A 19172-nucleotide genomic window follows, 5' to 3' on the forward strand; every position below is an offset into this window, starting at 1 on the left:
GGCCATGATCATAATGCCTTTGAGATCCATCAGTTTTATCAAGTATTAACGGTCTGTCCTTTATATTATTGTTACCATAGTTTGTCTATTTTTATAGAGAGTCATTTGGATAGTTGCTTATTTGGGTCAATTATGAATAAAGAAATTATAACTAAAAATAAATGAAAGTGATTCAGTTGTTTCCCTCCAGGCACTCAGAAACCACTTGTGTAAGAACAAATATAAAATGTTTTCTCAGGGCTCCAAAGAAACCAAAACTTCATATTACTTAAATATATGGCACTTAATAATAATGATGATAATGCCAAAAATACTTACTGCAGACATCCATCTCATAGTTACTCATATATTCAGTATTTATTATGTTTAATGCTTAATCATCACAGTTGTATCCACTGGAGATCAATTCAGATGACAATGTTGAGGCTCAGAGATCCTAAGAACTTGCCTTGGGTCACACAGATAATAAGTAGAACAGATGGATTTAAAATTAAATGAGGGTCTCTGAAGCCCATTCACTGACCATGTCCACTGTTTCCTTCCACTTGAGAGTCTAACTGAGGTTCAGAGCTCTGTTTCCTAAGGTATATCTTTTAACTATGTCCTGTTTCCTAAGAATGTAACCCCACACTCTGAATTTATGTCTCCCTTAGAGATTGAAAGAAAATAAATCATAAGCATGAAAGAGGAAGTAGATAGTAAAACAAAATCAAGGAACGGGGCAAAGAGAGAGAGAGAGAGAGAGATGCCCTGAATTACTGTGTGTCAACAAGTTCTGTGACTTCCACCTATGATCTCAGCTAACTTTCTACAACTTTTTTCTTTTGGGGGCCACACATGCAGCATGTGGAAGTTCCCAGTCCAGGGGTCAAATCAGAGCTGCAGATGCTGGCCTATATACCACAGCCACGGCAACTCCAGATCCAAACTGTGTCTATGACCTAGACCACAGTTTGCAGCAATGCCAGACCCTTAACCCAATGAAGACCGGGATTGTACCCACATCCTCATGGATACTAGTCTTCTTTGTTATCACTGAGGCACAATGAGAACTCCACTTCCTATAACTTATATAGTAGGTGACACCTGCTACTTTCTGCTGTGGTCTTATAGGAATTCAAAAGCGAAGAAGTATAGTAAACAGTGGATCTCTGCCAGTAGTGACAGAAAAGAGAAGTATCAGGTTGGACTGATAAGATGAAAATACTGTCCAGATGCCCATGAATGGAGTCTGACTTGGGTTCAAATCTGAGTTTACCCTTTCTATCCAAGACTGTAATTACATGTAATTACATATAAATGTTTTCCTGTCCTTAACTGTAAATAATGATAATGCATGTTGCTTTTTTTTCAAGAGGTTATAAGATAAAAGTTAACAAGCTACATCAAAAAAGCTTATCTTAGAGTTCCCATTGTGGCTTAGAGGGTTAAGAACATGGCACAGTGTCCGCCAGGATGCAGGTTCAATCCCTGGCTTCACTCAGTGGGTTAAGGATCTGGCAGTTGACAGAGGCAGCTCCGATCTGGTGTTGCTGTAGCTATGGCCAGGCCTGCAGCTGAGCTCTGATTTTATCCCTAGCCAGGGAACTTCCATATGCTGCAGGTGCAGCCATAAAAAATACTTATCTTAGAGCCTGGCACTTGGAAACCCTAGGTAAAAAGTTCATGGTATTGTGATCAATGTCATTTCCATCATTGTCGTCATCATCACTTTCATGATCATTTTGGTGCTTAGCAGATAGTATAGAAGGACATATTTCCAGCTGTCATGGAGAGATGACTACAGGAGCTGGAGTCAGTGCAGGATCAAAATACATTGTATGTGAGAGTTCCTGCACCCCCAACAGAACCAGGATTTAAACCTCATAGACCTCTAGCTGAAACATGGGATACCGATTCCTTCTGCTATGGCTGCCTGCTTGGCCTGAGGATAAAGGGAAAAAAATGCCCCTCCAGCCCTTCTCCATCCATTTTCTCCCTGGGCACTCACCAGATGTTCTGCATCTCTGCTGGGGCACGACCAAAAAATGACGATCCCCAACCCCTCTCCTGCTGGTAAGTGATGAAAACTTAAGCTCTGTTCTCAGGACTTGCAAGAAGATAGACTCAGCTATGGTCCTCTGATTCAGGCAATGAATGACTCTGGGAGGAGAAAATATACTATGAAGCCCACTGGACTGGAACAAAAAACTGAAGAGCTGGAAAGCAAAGTGATTATTTCCCATTGTGGGACCTTGTGGGCTCAATGCGCAGAGCTCATAATTAGCCAAATAGGTCCAGGTTATCCCAGCCTCTGAGGACTTGCTGATATTAGTGAAAGAAGAAAGGAGAAAAGTGAATATCCTTGGAAGAGTTTGGACCCTTCCTCATCTTAGGAGAAAGCTCAATCCTATGACCCACTTCTGACTTCCAAGTTATAGGGATTCTTTATAAAAATCACACATATTTTGCAATTAAAAAAATAACAAATCTGGGTTTAATAGATGCAAACTATCACCTTTGGAATGGATAAACAATGAAGTCCTGCTGTATAGCTAGCACTGGGAACTATACCTAGTCACTTATGATGGGGGATAATGTGAATAAAAGAATGTATATATGTATGGGTGACTGGGTCACTTTGCTGTACAGTAGAAAATTGACAGAACACTGTAAACCAGCTATGATGGAAAAGATAAAAATTATTTTAAGAAGAAAAATAAATAAATACCATATGCCTTAAATCTCCAAATCCATTAATAATAGTGAAATTTAGAGAGAATTTGGTATTTTATATTCAGAATCAGACAATATTCCTTTTTTAAGTTAAGATGTACATTCCAAGGGAACTAACTATTTTTCTTTTAATTGTCCTGGTTGACAATGGTGAATTTTAGCACTGGAAATAGATTTGGGCATTGAAGGTGTATGTTTCTTGCTATTTTGAATGACAGCCCAGGTTCTCATTTTTTTGCTTAATTGATGTATATGGTACATTAGACAACTATCTATTTTGATCTGTTTATCAGGAATTTGACTGCTTCAATACTTCAGGAAGTCTCACAGAGTTATACATTCAAAATGTAGGCCAGTATTATGGAGTACAGTATGGAGTTTCTTTAAAAACTAAAAATAGTATCATCTGTGATCATGAAGTCTCATTCCTGGGCGTTTATCAGAGAAAACAATACTTTGAAAAGATGCATGTACCCATATGTTCATAGCAGCTCTATTTACAATAGCCATGGAAGCAACCTAAATGTCCATCAATAGTAAATGGGTAAAGAAGATGTAGCATATATATACATATACATACATATATCATACATACATTGTGTGTGTGTGTACACAATGGAATATTACTCAGCCATAAAAGTAATGAGATAATGTTATTTGCAGCAACATGGCTGGACCTACAAATTTTTATAGTGAGTGAAGCAAGCCAGAGAAAAGACAAATATCGTATGACATCATTTATATGTTGAATCTAAAAAAGATAAAAATGATCTTATTTACAAAACAGAAGTAGACTCACAGACAGAAAACAAACTTATGGTTACTGAAGGGGATGGGGGGATAAGTCAGGAGTTTGATAAGATACACGTACTACCTATATAAAATAGATAACCAACAAGGACCTATGGTATAGCATGCGGAACTACACTCAATAATTTTTAATAACCTATAAAAGGAAAGAATCTGAAAAGGAATGGATATATGTATATGTATAGCTGAATCACTTTGTTGTACACGTGAAACTACCACAATACTCTACATCAACTATTCATCCATAAAATAAACAGTAAATAAATAAAATGTAGGCTGGGACTGCAGCCATATCAATGCTGGACTGAAAGAGGATATGATTCGAAATTTACCTATATGGCAAAGGGAGGATCTAGTTCCTCTGGGCAGTTGGCCATAAGCATCCCTCAGTTTCCTTCCACATGGACTTCTCTAGGACACAGGACACATGTGAGAGCTGAAAACAGAAGAGGCTAGCAGGTTGAAGGTCATTAATGTTGGAAAGACACACCAATATTTTTCTAAATATATTTCATTGGATATAAGTCACTAGCTCTAGCCAACACCCACATACATTTGTCTATAAAAGGTCATTAACACAGGTGAGGGAGTTCCTGTTGTGGCTCAGCAGGTTGTGAACCTTGCCTGTATCCATGAGGATGTGGGTTCAATCCCAGGCCTTGCTCAGTGGGTTAAAGGATTCGCATTGCCGTGAACTGTGGCATAGTTTACAGGTGTGGCTTGGATCTGGCACTGCTGTGGCATAGGCGGGTGGCTGCAGCTCTGATTCCACCCCTAGCCTAAGAACTTCCATACGCTGCATGTGCAGCTCTAAAAAGAAAAAAAAAAAAAAGAAAAAAGAAAAACAGGTGAAAGTGCTAACTAGGAGCATCTTAGAAGCTGCTCATCACAAAGATTTCATCTTCTATCAGAAATTTGGGCTCTACATACAAGACTACAGAGATATCCCTCTGCTTTTCAACATAGTCCCCAGCTCTTTGGAGTTCCGTGTTGGCTCAGCAGGTTAAGAAACCACACTGTTATAGCTGTGGCTCAAGTCACTGCTGTTACACAAGTGTGATCTGGCCTGGAAACTTCTGCATGCCATGTGCGTGGCAAAAAAAAAAAAAAAGGCAATTACAGCATAGTCTCCAACTCTTCACATCACCAACTTCTTAAAAAAAACTTTCTAGAGAAGAACTGGTAAGTGAAAAGATTTGTTCTGTTGTACATTCTTCTGAAGATCCCACCATGCTGCTCCTGGCATGTCATAAGAAGTCTTCCCGGTTTCTCTTAAATAGAGAAATCTCCCAAACGTTTCCATGTTGGAAATAAGTGTCACATACCCTTGGAAAGATTTCTTGCTTATCTCAAGGTGACCCACCTATAGAATAACAGAAGAATGCTGAGATGTTCACTGCTGTCTCAGTAAACTGATCAGCAGTGGTCTTGCAGTGAAGATTGATTTACATGGTGATGATAATTATGGGGCCATCCTCATGCCCTGAAGTTCAAAGTCTTTACAGTAGTTGGACTCATTTAGAATTTAAACTTTTTGTGCCATCACAATTCAGGTAACTTTTAATTTTGAAATTATCTAATCTTTTTTATTTTTTAATACCTTTCTGTGTATGGGGGTGTAGAGAGGTAGAGAGTTAGTTCATAATGTACTTGTTTATATGTTTTCTGTATTAGAGCCATATGTTGAAAGAGACATTTAAATTGTTGAAGAAAAAAACAATAGAGTCATTTTATCTTTGCTAACAGAAGCCACAGCCATTTCATGACCAATTCAACAAGAGTCTCTAGAGGTTTCGGTTTTCTGCTCAACTAGAAAGGGCTCATCTCTCTACAAACTTATTCTTCTTAGGATCTTTGTATTTGAACTCCTGAGGTCTTTTTTTTTTTTTCTTTTTATGGCCGAAACTATGGTAAATGGAAGTTCCTGGGCCAGATTTGAACTGGCACTGCAACTGCTGCCTACACCACAGCCACAGCAATGCCAGACCCAAGCCACATCTGTGACTTATGCTGCAGCTTGCAGATCCTTAACCCACCGAGTGAGGAAAAATTGAACCCACATCCTCATGGAGACAACATGAGGTCTGTAACCCTCTGAGCCACAACAGAACTCCTTGATGTCTTTTTTAAAATGTGCTTTTGTCCTATAGAGTGAGATAAAGTGAAGTGCATGGAAATCATCATTTCTGGCAACCTCTAATCTTCTCTTTGCTGCCCACCTAGCTCTGATCTCTCTATATGAGGAACTCAGAGATTGGTTTCTAATTAACGGATATAAAGAACGCTTGATTATTTACTCATTATAACTGGATATAAGAGAAAGTATGCTAATTGTGGTGTGGTGCATAAGTGGCAGAAGAACATTTTGGCAGCCAAAATGAACAAATAGCAGAAGTAAAGAGAGGATTGGAGAAGAAGGTGTGAGGGCTGAGACATTTTAAAATGCTTGGGGAAGAAAGAAAATCTAATATTTAAGAGAAATCATTTCTTAGTGGGAGGTTTCAATCAGGTACTAGTTCATTGTTAGTGAAATTCATAGGTAATTTAGGTCCACGGTGAAAGGCAGGGTAAATTTCTGTACTGACCTATATGGGAAAAGAATCCGAAAAGGAATTGATAGATATAGATATAGTATAGATATAGATATAGTTATAGATAGATATTGATATATCTGATTCATTTTGCTGTACACCTGAAACTACACAACATTTAAGTCAACTCTACTCCAATAAAATATTTTAAAGCCAAGTAATTTAAACCTGTTCCTGGATAGATCTTCAAAAGCCCAGATTGCTTCTCCAGAAACAATGTGTAGCATCTCTAAAGGAAGGTTGAGATGACCATAGATACCTAGGTATGTAGCAGAAAACAGAGTGACCAAATATATGATCATGATGGGAAAGAGAGATGCATTGTTATAAAGTGAATCCCAATGAGGTGGTTACTAGTGAAAGGAAAGGTTTCTGCTTTGCTGAGGGTGTGATCCTTTGCTGTCCTTGAGTAATAAAAATTAAGATAAGATTATACATAAGGACTAGGGTGACAATTATCTACAGGCACAATTAGAACCACACACTAACTGGATATACCACACCAGTATTTAAACTTCAACTTCATATCCAAAACTAAGCCATACATTACAATCACCCTTATTTTTGTAGGCTAAGCTCACTTTGAAATTTTCAGTTGCTTCTCACAATGTAGCATTATCCCCCATACTATGATTTATTAGCAGGGTTCAATCAAGAGAAAAGAAACCACACTAGTTATTTTAATGGTAATAATTTAATATTGGTAATTATTGAGAGATGAAAGGCACACAAGAAAAGACATTGTAACACAGAGTGGTCACTGAAGGAAGTGGTGACATGCCATAGGTTAAGGGGTATGGGGAAAAGTTGGGTGATAGGGAAGGGTGACTTTTCTCAAACATGAATTAGAAGGAACTAAGAGAAACGAGATGGAAATTCAGAACAGCAGTCTAAAAATGCTCGGTCCCCACCATAGTATCACAACTTAAAGTATTAAAGGGTAAGTTTGGGGAGAAAAACAGTACCTAAATAACCAGCTCATATGACCAGCTACAGAGTGTGGAGAGAGAAGACGTGTGAAAAAATATTATCAGAATATTGAGAAAAATCACATTGGTCTTGCTAAGGTAAATACTCTTATCTTCTTCTTTATGAATTCTAATTACCTTAACATCTTCAGGATCTAACTATGAACAGTAAAGGGCCCAAGACATACAAGCTGTCATCGAATGAAAAGTCTGACAGAATTAAACAATCCTCAACATTGGCTTCACATAGACTCACTTGGTCATGCTCTGGACTTCCCTTGCTGTGCAGTGGATTAAGGATCCAGTATTGTCACTGCAGTAGCCCTGATCACTGCTGTGGTACAGGTTCAATCCCTGGCCCAGGAAATTCTACATGTCACAGACACAGCCAAAAAAAAAAAATCAGTCATGCCCTTTTGTTCTCTAATCTAATTAAATCTTTGTTTTCTTTTTTTGTAATTCATATATTAGTTTAAGGCATACAACACAGTGATTCAGTTATACATAATGATAGATATATATTGTTTCCAGATTCTTTTCCCTTATGATTATTATAAGAGATTGAATAGAGTTTGCAGTGCTGTACAATAGATCCTTGTTTAACTATTTATACGTAGCCATGTGTATCTGTTAATCCTAACCTCCCAAATTATCCCTCCCCTCCCCCAGCCTCCCTTTTGTAATCATAAATTTGTTTTGTATGTCTGAAACATGTTAATTTGATGCTTGGAAGAAGAAGGAGAAGAAGGAGAAGGAGATGAAGAAGGAGAGGAAGAAGGAAAAGAAGAAGAAGGAAGAAAGGAAGAGGAGGAGAGGAGAAGGAGGAAAAAGAGGAGGAAGGGGAAGGGGAAGAGGAAGAGGAAGAAGAGGAGGAGGGAGAAAGAGAAGAAGAATAAAAAGGGCAAATGGGAATGGAAGAGAAAGGGAGGGAAAGGGGAAGGGAGGATAGGGAAAGGATGATAAAAATGGAGCAGAAATAGAAGAAGAAAGCAGAAACTAATAACATCTATAATTTTGCCCAAATTACAGTCATAATCATAAGCATCAAAAAGTATCTGAGCTGTAGGGTGACTTGGCTTCTTCCTCCACCAGCCAGTTTTCATGTTCCTTGCTGATCCTAAGTGTCATGGCTCTTCCCACCAAATATAATTCTGCTGTTTTAGATGTGTTTTCTCTGCACAGTGGCCTGTGGATGAGAGCCAATTCGTTAAGAGTTCAACTAAAGAAAGAGCATCCCCTCCAATCTTGAAAGAAAACTAATGATGTGATGATTGATCTCTTACATTTTACTTTAGAATGAAAAGGTTTTAAAAGCCAATCCGTGGAGTTCCCATCAAGGCACAGTGGAAACAAATCCAGCTAGGAACCATGGGGTTTGCGGTTCAATCCCTGGCCTCACTCAGTGAGTTAAGGATCTGGTGTTGCCGTGAACTGTGGTGTAGAAGCAGATGCAGCTCAGATCCTGCATTGCTGTGGCTGTGGCAGAGGCTGGCAGCTACAGCTCGATTGGACCCCTGGCCTGGGAAACTCCATATGCTTCAGGTGTGGCCCTATCAAGACAAAAAGACAAAAAAAAATTAAAAATTAAAAAAAAAAATCCAAACCAAGTAAATTTTTTTTTTAATTTTTTCCCACTGTACAGCAAGGGGGTCAGGTTATCCTTACATGTTAATTACAATTACATTTTTTCCCCCACCTTTTTCTGTTGCACATGAGTATCTAGACAAAGTTCTCAATGCTATTCAGCAGGATCTCCTTGTAAATCTATTCTAAGTTGTGTCTGATAAGCCCAAGCTCCCGATCCCTCCCACTCCTCCTCCCATCAGGCAACCACAAGTCTCTTCTCCAAGTCCATGTTTTCTTTTCGGAGGAGATGTTCATTTGTGCTGGATATTAGATTCCAGTATAAGTGATATCATATGGTATTTGTCTTTGTCTTTCTGGCTCATTTCACTCAGGATGAGATTCTCAGTTCCATCCACGTTGCTGCAAATGGCATTATGTCATCCTTTTTATGGCTGAGTAGTATTCCATTGTGTATATATACCACTTCTTCGAATCCAATCCTCTGTGATGGACATTTGGGTTGTTTCCATGTCCTGGCTATTGTGAATAGTGCTGCAATGAACATGCGGGTGCATGTGTCTCTCTTAAGTAGATTTTGTCCGGATAGATGCCCAAGATTGGGATGTGGGGTCATATGGTGTCTATGTATAGATTTCTAAGGTATCTCCAAATGTTCTCCATAGTGGCTGTACCAGTTACATTCCCACCAGCAGTGCAGGAGGGTTCCCTTTTCTCCACAGCCCCTCCAGCACTTGTTATTTGTGGATTTATGAATGTGGCCATTCTGACTGGTGGTAGGTGGTATCTCATGGTAGTTTTGATTTGCATTTCTCTTATAATCAGTGATGTTGAGCATTTTTTCATGTGTGTGTTGGCCATCTGTATATCTTCTTGGAGAAATGTCTATTCAGGTCTTTTGCCCATTTTTCCATTGATTGATTGGTTTTTTTGCTGTTGAGTTGTATAAGTTGCTTATATATTCTAGAGATTAAGCCCTTGTCAGTTGCATCATTTGAAACTATTTTCTCCCATTCTGTAAGTTGTCTTTTTGTTTTCTTTTGGGTTTCCTTTGCTGTGCAAAAGCTTTCAGTTTGATGAGGTCCCATGGGTTTATTTTGCTCTAATTTCTATTGCTTTGGGAGACTGACCTGAGAAAATATTCATGATGTTGATGTCAGAGAGTGTTGCCTAGGTTTTCGTCTAGGAGTTTGATGGTGTCCTGTCTATATTTAAGTCTTTCAGCCATTTGGAGTTTATTTTTGTGCATGGTGTGAGGGTGTGTTCTAGTTTTCATTGCTTTGCATGCAGCTGTCCAGGTTTCCAGCAATGCTTGCTGAATAGACTTTCTTTTTCCCATTTTATGTTCTTGCCTCCCTTGTCAAAGATAATTGACCATAGGTGTCAGGGTTTATTTCGGATTCTCTATTCTGTTCCATTGGTCTGTCTGTCTTGTTTGATACCAGTACCACACTGTTTTGATGACTGTGGCTTTGTAGTATTTCTTGAAGTCTGGGAGAGTTATGCTCCTGCTTGGTTTTTGTTTCTCAGGATTGCTTTGGCGATTCTGGGTCTTTTTGTGGTTCCATATAAATGTTTGGATTGTTTGTTTAGTTCTGTGAAAATGTCCTGGGTAATTGGATAGGGATGCATTGAATCTGTAGATTGCTTTGGGTAGGATGGCCATTTTCACAATATTGATTGTTCCAATCCAGGAACATGGAATATCTTTCCATTTCTTTACATCTTTCTTTGATTTCTTTGATTAAGTTTTATAGTTTCTGGAATATAGGTCCTTTACCTCTTGGTCAGGTGTATCCGAGGTATTTGATTTTGTGAGGTGTAATTTTAAAAGGTTCGTATTTTTGTATTCCTTTTCTAATGTTTCATTGCTGGTATACAGAAAGCACTGACTTCTGAATGGAATCTTATATCCTGCTTTTTGCTGAATTTATTAATCAGTTCAAGGAGTTTTGGGGTTGAGTCCTTAGGGTTTCTAGTTATAGTATCATGTCATCTGCATACAGTGACAGTTTGATCTCTTCTCTTCCTATATGGATGCCTTTATTTCTTTGTTTGTCTAATTGCTGTGGCCAGACTTCCAAAACGATGTTGAAGAGCAGTGGTGAGAGTGGGCATCCCTGTCTTGTTCCAGATTTGAGTGAGAAGGCTTTCCGTTTTTCCCCATTGAGGATTATATTTGCTGTGGGTTTATCATAAATGGCTTTGATTCTATTCAGGAATGTTCCCTCTATACCCACTTTGGCGAGGGTCTTGATCATGAATGGATGTTGAACTTTGTCAAATGCTTTTCTGCATCTATTGAGATGATCATATGATTTTTCACATTTTTTTGTTAATGTGGTGTATGATGCTGATTGATTTGCATATGTTGAACCATCCTTGTGAACCTGCGATGAACCCAACCTGGTCATGGTGTATAATTTTTTGATATGTTGTGGATTTCCAGGTCTGAAATCTTAAACTGGCTTCTTATACTGCTTAGGATTTTTTGAGTTTTCGAATCTCTCCTAAATTCAGCTCCCCAAAGGCAAATAGGTCTTCATTCCCCTTAACATGTCAAAACATCATTTAATTTGGAAAAAAAAACACAAGTGGGAAAGTTACAATATTACAATAAACTGAGTAGTTTTCTCATTTCCAAAATGTGTACATTTATTGAATCTACTGAAGGTTAGGAGAATATGTCATTCCAAAGAATACCAATTTAGGGAGTTCCCATTCTGGCTCAGTGGGTTAAGAAGCCAACACTGTCTCTCTGAGGATGTGGATTCTACCCCTGGTCTTGCTCAGTGGGTTAAGGATCTGGCATTGCTGCAAGCTGCAGGTGTAGGTTGCAGATTCATCTTGGTTCCTGTGTTGCCATGGCTGTGGGGAAGGGCTGCAGCTTCAGCTCCAATTAGACCCCTATCCCAGGGACTTCAATATGCCACAGATTAGTCAATAAAATGAAAAGGAAGGAAGGAAGCAAGCAAGCAAGCTGGCTAAATTTCACAAATTTATTATAATGGTTTTAAAATTGAGCTTTGATAGAAGTATTGTGCCCACACAAAACTAGAATTTGATTTTTTTTCTCTGTTTTAAGAATGCAAGTCCTTGGAAAATTGTTAACGATTTTTTTCTTTACCTATTAAATTTTACCTAGGAAATAAAGATTCTGTATTTTAGCAAACTTATTTCCTGAATGTCATGTCTTCTTATCACGCCACTAGTTACTTAAGAAAACCGAGTCTTCTCCATATTAAAAAAATACTACGCATGGAACCATGTATATGAAGGGTTGACTAACATTATAGGTGAATTTTTGACCGAATAAGCATAAGCACCCCTAACTCCTGAGTTGACCTTTGAACAACACAAGTTTGAATTGTGCGTGTCCACTTATATGTGGACTTTAAAAAATAAATATGGACTACAGTACCTCACAATTTATAGTAGGTTGAATCTGCAGAGTGGAACCATGTATATGAAGGGTTGACTGTAACATTATAGGTGAATTTTTGACCGAATAAGCATAAGCACCCCTAACTCCTGAGTTGTCCAAGGATCAATTGCATATTACTTTCTATATTTACCTTTAAAATATTTTATTTTTCACTTTGGTTAAATGGATAACTGAGTATTTTTTAACAGTGACTTGGGACTGTCTTTAGTCAAATCTTTTTAACTTTCACTCAAAATTAAAACCTAACTACCCAAATCATTTTCAAAATTATCTAAAAAACAAATGACCCTATGGCTAAAATTACATACTTCTATACTCTGCTCTAAAACCCAATCATAACTCTTAAGTCATCACCAGAGACATTTAAAATACAAACCAAAAAATGTATCCAAATGGCATTCCCTATCCTTCACTCCACCATCTAAAGATACTTCAAACCCAGCCTCTAAAAATTTTAGTTGTCTGCCCTCTGGACCAAAAAACCAACCAACTAACCAACCAACCAACCAACCAAACAAAAAAACCAAAAAACCAGATTTTGTAGTTTTGTTCTAATCATTCACCTTCGTTTTCCTTATATTTCCACAAAAATACCCCACCAAATGCTTAATTACTCACACCATATAGATTCCTAACTTAGGCAGATGCCCCATTCACCTATACCATCACTTCCTAAAATGAGACATAGGCCCATCCATGTTGCTGCAAAAGGCATTATTTCCTTCTTTTATGGCTGAGTAATATTCCATGGTATATAGTACCACATCGTCTTTATCCATTCCTCTGTTAATGGAAATTGAGGTTGCTTCCATGTCTTGGCTATCGCAAGTAGTGCTGTAATGAACACCGGGGTGCATATATTTTTCAGATTATGGATTTCTCTGGATAGATGCACAGGAGTGGGATTCCTAGATCATGTGGTAGTTCTATTTTTAGTTGTAATTTGCAGCAACATGGATGGGCATAGAAACTATCATACTAAGTGAACTTAGAGAGTGAAAGACAATATCATATGATATAACGTATTTGTGGAATCTTTTTAAAAAAGGATAAAAATGAACTTATTTGAAGAACAGAAACAGACTCACAGACTTTGAAATACTTAAGGTTACCAAAGGGGATAGGAGGGGTGTAGGATTAATGGACTAGGGATTTGGGGTTGGCATATGCATACTGAGGATTGGCCAATGGGGGATCTTCTGAATAGCACAGAAAACTCTACCCAGTATTCTGTGATAATCTATGTGGGAAAAGAATCTGAGAGAGAATGTATATGTGTATATGTATGACTGGGTCACGTTGTTGCACAGGAGAAATTTTTGCTGCCTTGTAAACTAACTATACTTCAAGAAAACTTGAAAAAAATAAAAAAGCAAAGGAATGGCATCCAACAAATAAATTAAATGAGACACACCTTTTTTAACTGGACCGACCTATTTCTGAGACTGAGAGACTAATTCAATAGGATATGGGAGAAAGTACTAAGATTTGTTCTTTTCTGAGTGTTCCAATCTATGGGTTTTTCCTTCTTTATAGATCTCTCACCTTAAGAATTCTAACCTGAGCCTCTCTCTTCAGGTATCATTTTGACATTTGCTATACATAAACTTCTTGGTGTTTCAAAATAAATGAATGGTAGCAGAATATCCTAACCCAAAAGGTGCCACTTTATCATAAAGTTTACTTTGAGCTGAAGATGATTTAGAAGAAATGGATACAAAAAAGCTCTCAGTTCTCCTCCTATTTTCCTAAAAGTAGGACATAAGTATGTAAGGGGGCTCCTCTCCCCTCTGAAAGAAGGTCAAGAGGATTCTTAATTTCCTGAGATGATTCTAGACACTTTCCAGCCCAGAGAGGGCACCAGAGGAGTCTACATAACACACCTTGCTAAGCCTAGCCCTTACCTACCATTTCTCTCCGCACAGAAAAATGAGAAATAATTAAATACATATTCTAATGACAAGGAACAGACCAGGAGTTCCTGTAGTGGTGCAGTGGAAATCAATCTGACTAGGAACCATGAGGTTGCTGCTTTAATCCCTGGCCTCATTCAGTGGGTTGAGGATCCAGTGTTGCCATGAGCTGTGGTGTAGGCCGCAGATTCGGCTAGCATCTGGCATTGCTGTTGCTATGGCATAGGCCAGCAGCTATAGCTTCGATTCAACCCCTAGCCTGGGAACCTCCATAGCCATGAGTGCAGCCCTAAAAAGCAAAATTAATAATAATAATAATAATAATAATAAAAGGAAGAGACCAAAAACACCTCTTAACTCTGTCTAGCCATGGTCTTCCCATTATAGATGCATGTAAAAACCCCTTCATGTCTAGGGAATGGTAGTTTCATAGCTCACATTTCCAAAGTAATCTGCAAAATGCACTATTATTCACAGAAAACTCTATGATTCACAAAATCCATGCAATACAGTCTCCTCTAAACCATTTGGACCAGTTCCCTAATTCACAAATGAACTCACCAAATCCCAAGAGAAAGAAACAGTGGTTCTATCTGCATTTCCTCATCTGGGAAAAGCAGGTTTGAAAAGAAAACAATAATTCTGCTTTAATGGTACAGAAACAGCTGTGGAATGGAAGTCAAGAGACCTTGGTCTGCATCTCACATCTTTCACATACTAAAGATGGAGTGTTGGTAAATCTTTCCTCCTCTCCATGTTGGTATTCCTTACTTAGAAATGGGAAAAATAAACACCCATCTCTATGACATGTGTGACACCTGAGAGAGGTTTGAATTTACAAAATATATTCAGCTATATTTTTAAAATCAGAATTTGAATAATATTTGGAATGTGGATTTATTGATGAAATACAATGCAAGGAAAGACTTAGGACATTTTATCCTGCGGTCCTGCAGAGATAAAAGCCCACCATGTCCTAGGGAATTCATTTGTAGAATGAGTGGAAATCCCAAGTTGTGTCTCAGTCAATCCCAAGTTGTGTCTCAAAAAAAAAATTAGTACTGCTCTTTCAGTGTTTTCATTTTAATGACAACATCTGCAATTTTTTATGCTTGTATTGTAGATTCTATAAATTGGAAAGATGTGTCCTTATACAACAGCAATTTTTTTTCTGTTGTCTAGTCCTACAGAACATCACTGAAAGGAATGAAATCACAGGTAGAAAGCACCCAGTTTGTAAGCCATATGGTTTCTACTCTGTTTCTGTGAACCAAGGAAGAACACAATCAATACTTAACAGAGATTGTTGTCATTCTTGCAGCTTACCCTGTGCCATGAAATGTACAGTCTTTTGGAATCAGAAATGAATGACATTTAGCTGTTACCCTCCAAGAACTCATAATCTACCTGCATAAAGAAAAATAAATTCACTCAGTATCTAGAGGAAACCAAACCTGTATATGACAGGATAATTTGACTGGGTCTCTGGTACTTAGCTTCAATAAAAGTAAAAATGCCTAAAATTTAATTTGCCTTTACTATATGTATTGATCATATATTTAATCGCATATTCAGTACGCATTATGTTTAATTCTTTTTTATTTTTCTTTTTAGAAGAACACTGTGGCATAAGGAAGTTCCTGGGCTAGGGGTCAAATCAGAGCTGCAGCTGGAGCCTACACCACAGCCACATCAGAGCTGAGCATTGTCCATGACCTGCACTGAAGCTGAGACCCACTGAGTGAGGCCAGGGATTGAATCCCATCCTCAGCAACACTATGTTGGGTTTTTAACCTGCTGAGCCACAACAGGTTAATAGGTTTAATTCTTACCCAATGCATTTGTATCAACTGACAATGTTGAGGCTCAGGGATACCAAATTTTGCCCATTGTCACAAGATAATAAATAGCACAGGTAAGATTCAAAATTAAATTGTGGGTCCCTAAGGACTATGCTCAGAAAATATTCACTGTTTGGAGTTCCCCTAGTGGTGCAGCAGAAAAGAATCTAGATAGAACCATGGGTTGCAGGTTTGATCCTGGCTCATTCCTGTTAACACAGGACATACCTACAATGGCAGAACCAGTGTGGGAGAAAAGCAGAACTTTGAACAAGACATTGAATCCCCATCAGAACCAAAAATAGACCACATAACTTCTGAGCTGAAACCATGAAGATTGGTGCCCCTCCATCTGTTTGCCCCAACTCTCCTATTTGTTCTAATGCTGAAAAAGCAATACTCTTGGAGTTCTCATCAGTGGGTTAAGAATCTGCCAGTCTGTAAGGATGCAGGTGGATCCCTGGCCTCATTCAGTGGGTTAAGGATCAAGTGTTGCCACAAGCTGCAGTGTAAGTCACAGATGCACCTTGGATCTGGTGTGGCTGTGGCCTAGGCTGGCAGCTGAACATCTGATTCAATCCCTAGCCCAGGAACCTACACATGCCATGGGTGTGGTCTTAAAAAGTAAAAAAAGATTACTCTTGACAGTTCTTTCTCCATCAACCATCTCTATTGTACTCACTGGGTTGGTCTGTGTCTCTGCTGGAGCATGGCCAAGGAATGATAATCCACTGCTCTTCTCTTGCCTGGCAAGTGTTGAAGATTCAGAATTGTCCTTAGGACTGCAAGACAGGGTTAGTCATGAACCTCCTGATGCAGACAGTAATTCTGGGAGGGGAAGAGAGAGTTATGAAGCCTGCTAGAGTTGGACCAGGAACCTGAATGACTGGAAACACAGCCTGATGATTTAGTCTTTCATGGCCTTGAGAACTCAATGCACAGAGCTACTCATTAGCCAAATGGGTCCTTGTTATCCCAGTCTCTGAGGATTGTTGTTATTAATGAAGAGGAAGAGTGAAAAGTGAATGTTTTTGGAAAAGTCTGGGCTTTTCCTACTTTCAGGAGGAGGCACCTATACATTTCACTTCCAACTTCCAAGTTGCAGGGACTTTATAAATACAGACAACTGGATGACTAAAAAGGACCTACTCTATAGCACGGGAGGTCTACTCAACGTTCTGTAATAACCTATATAGGAAAAAAATGTCATGGATATATGATTCACTTTGCTGTAAACCTAATACAACATTGTAAGTCAACTATACCACGATAGTTTTTTTTTAAAGCAACATATGACTGAAAAAAAAGACAATTACAAGATGATGTAACTTATGTGTGGAATCTAACAGATGGCATAAAATGAACATATACACAAAACACAGACCCACAGACATAGGGAACAGACGTGGTTTCTGGGGTTGGAGGAGAGTGTGATGGATGGGGAGTTTGAGTTGGTAGATGCTAACTATTACATTTAGAAAGGATCACAATGAGATCCTACTGTACAGTACAGGAAACTAAATCCAATCTCTTGGGAGAGAACATGATGGAAGATAATATAAGGAAAACATTGTATATATATATACGACTGTGTCATATGACTGTATAGCAGAAATTGGGAAAACATAGTAAATCAACTATACTTTAATAAAAATAAAAAAATAAAGAATATATGTCTTTCTGCCATGCAGCATAGTGACCCAGTACTGTCTCCCATCATGGTCTATCCCTAGAGATCGGATATAGTTTGTTCCCTGTGCTGTACAGTAGGACCCCACTGACACAACACTGTGAAAATGTAACAGAAGAGTGACGTAAAATAAAATTATATTTTATAAACATGAAAGCAATATACGACTTGTGTATTTGAAAATTCATTGAATAAATCATGCTGCATAGGGAGAGTTTTGTGTTCTACACCAAAAATCTGATACAATTTCCATTTTCTCAATTAAGATTTATGTGTCCAAGGAGAACTGCTTACTTTTGGTGAGTATTCATGCTTTGGGATTTTGGATTTTATGTTTGGAAATGTATGATTTTTCACTATTTTGAATGACCACCAAATTTTTATTTTTCGAAAAAATTACATATGTTGGTGCATTAAATAACAATCTATTTTGATCAACTTATTAAATTGACAGTTTGCTTAAATACTAACAGGTTTCACAGATGTCTGCCTTCTAAATGTAAAGCTGCAGTCATCTTAAGGCTTGACTAAAGAGATCTGATTCTAAGCTCTCTCACGTAACAAGAATTTAGGTCCTCATGGGCAGTTGGCATAAGCATCATCTCAGGGCTTCTCTATAGGGCAGCTGAAAACATGGCAGCTATCTTCTGTCAGAATGACCTAGTGAGAGAATAGAAGAGGGATGATAAGATGAAAGCCTGAATCTCCTTACAAGTTAATGTTGGAGTTCTATCCCAATATTTTTCACTATTTTATTCTTGGATGCAAGACTCAAGGTCTAGCCCATTTAGAGATGGGTCTATACAAGGGTATGTGTGCAGAAGGCAAGGGAGATTGGGAGCATCTTAGAAGCTTCCTACCACAAAATTGTCACCCTCTATCAGGAATTAAGGCTCAAAGCACAGCAAGACTCCAGACATGTCTCTCTGCTTTCCAGCATGGTCCCCAACTCTTCAGATCTCCCTCTAAAAAATTTCCTGGAGAAGAAATGTCATTTGGAAGAACTTATCTGTTTAGAACATTTCTATAGACCTCACTATGCTTCTCCTGGTGATTTAGTCAGAAGAAGTCCCCTGGATTTTCCTTACATCAACAGAGGCCTACCATACGCACATTCAACAAACATCCTTAGAAGTCTCTGATCTATGCTTATCTAGAAAGGGCTCATCCCTCTTCAAATACATTTTCTTTAGCATCTTTTCAATTAAGGTCTTGAGAGAAAATGTGCTTTGGGTTATAGAGTGGAATAAAGTGGAGGTATGGGAAGGATGATCTGTTCCAACTTTCTAAATCTTATCTCTAGAGTCCTCCTGGATCAGAGCTCTTGTGTGAAGAACTCGGAGATTGATTTCTTATTAGCTGGTGACGAGAATTTGAATATACAACCCATTAATCTGGGTGTATGGAAATAATGCTAAATATGTGTGTGTTTTAATGGCCGAGAGAAATCTGGGTGAGACAAAATGGCAGGAGTGTAGAGAAGGGTTGGAGAAAGGGAAGTGAATTTTGGGAAATTTTTGAGTACTTGGGGAGTAGGGAAAACCAATACTAAACTGAAATCCTTTATTGGTGGGATGAGGGGGTCTGATATGAGTCACTTTCAAAGCTGAGTGTA

This window comes from Sus scrofa, chromosome 2 (genome assembly GCF_000003025.6).
Source record: "Sus scrofa isolate TJ Tabasco breed Duroc chromosome 2, Sscrofa11.1, whole genome shotgun sequence".
Lineage (NCBI taxonomy): Eukaryota > Metazoa > Chordata > Mammalia > Artiodactyla > Suidae > Sus > Sus scrofa.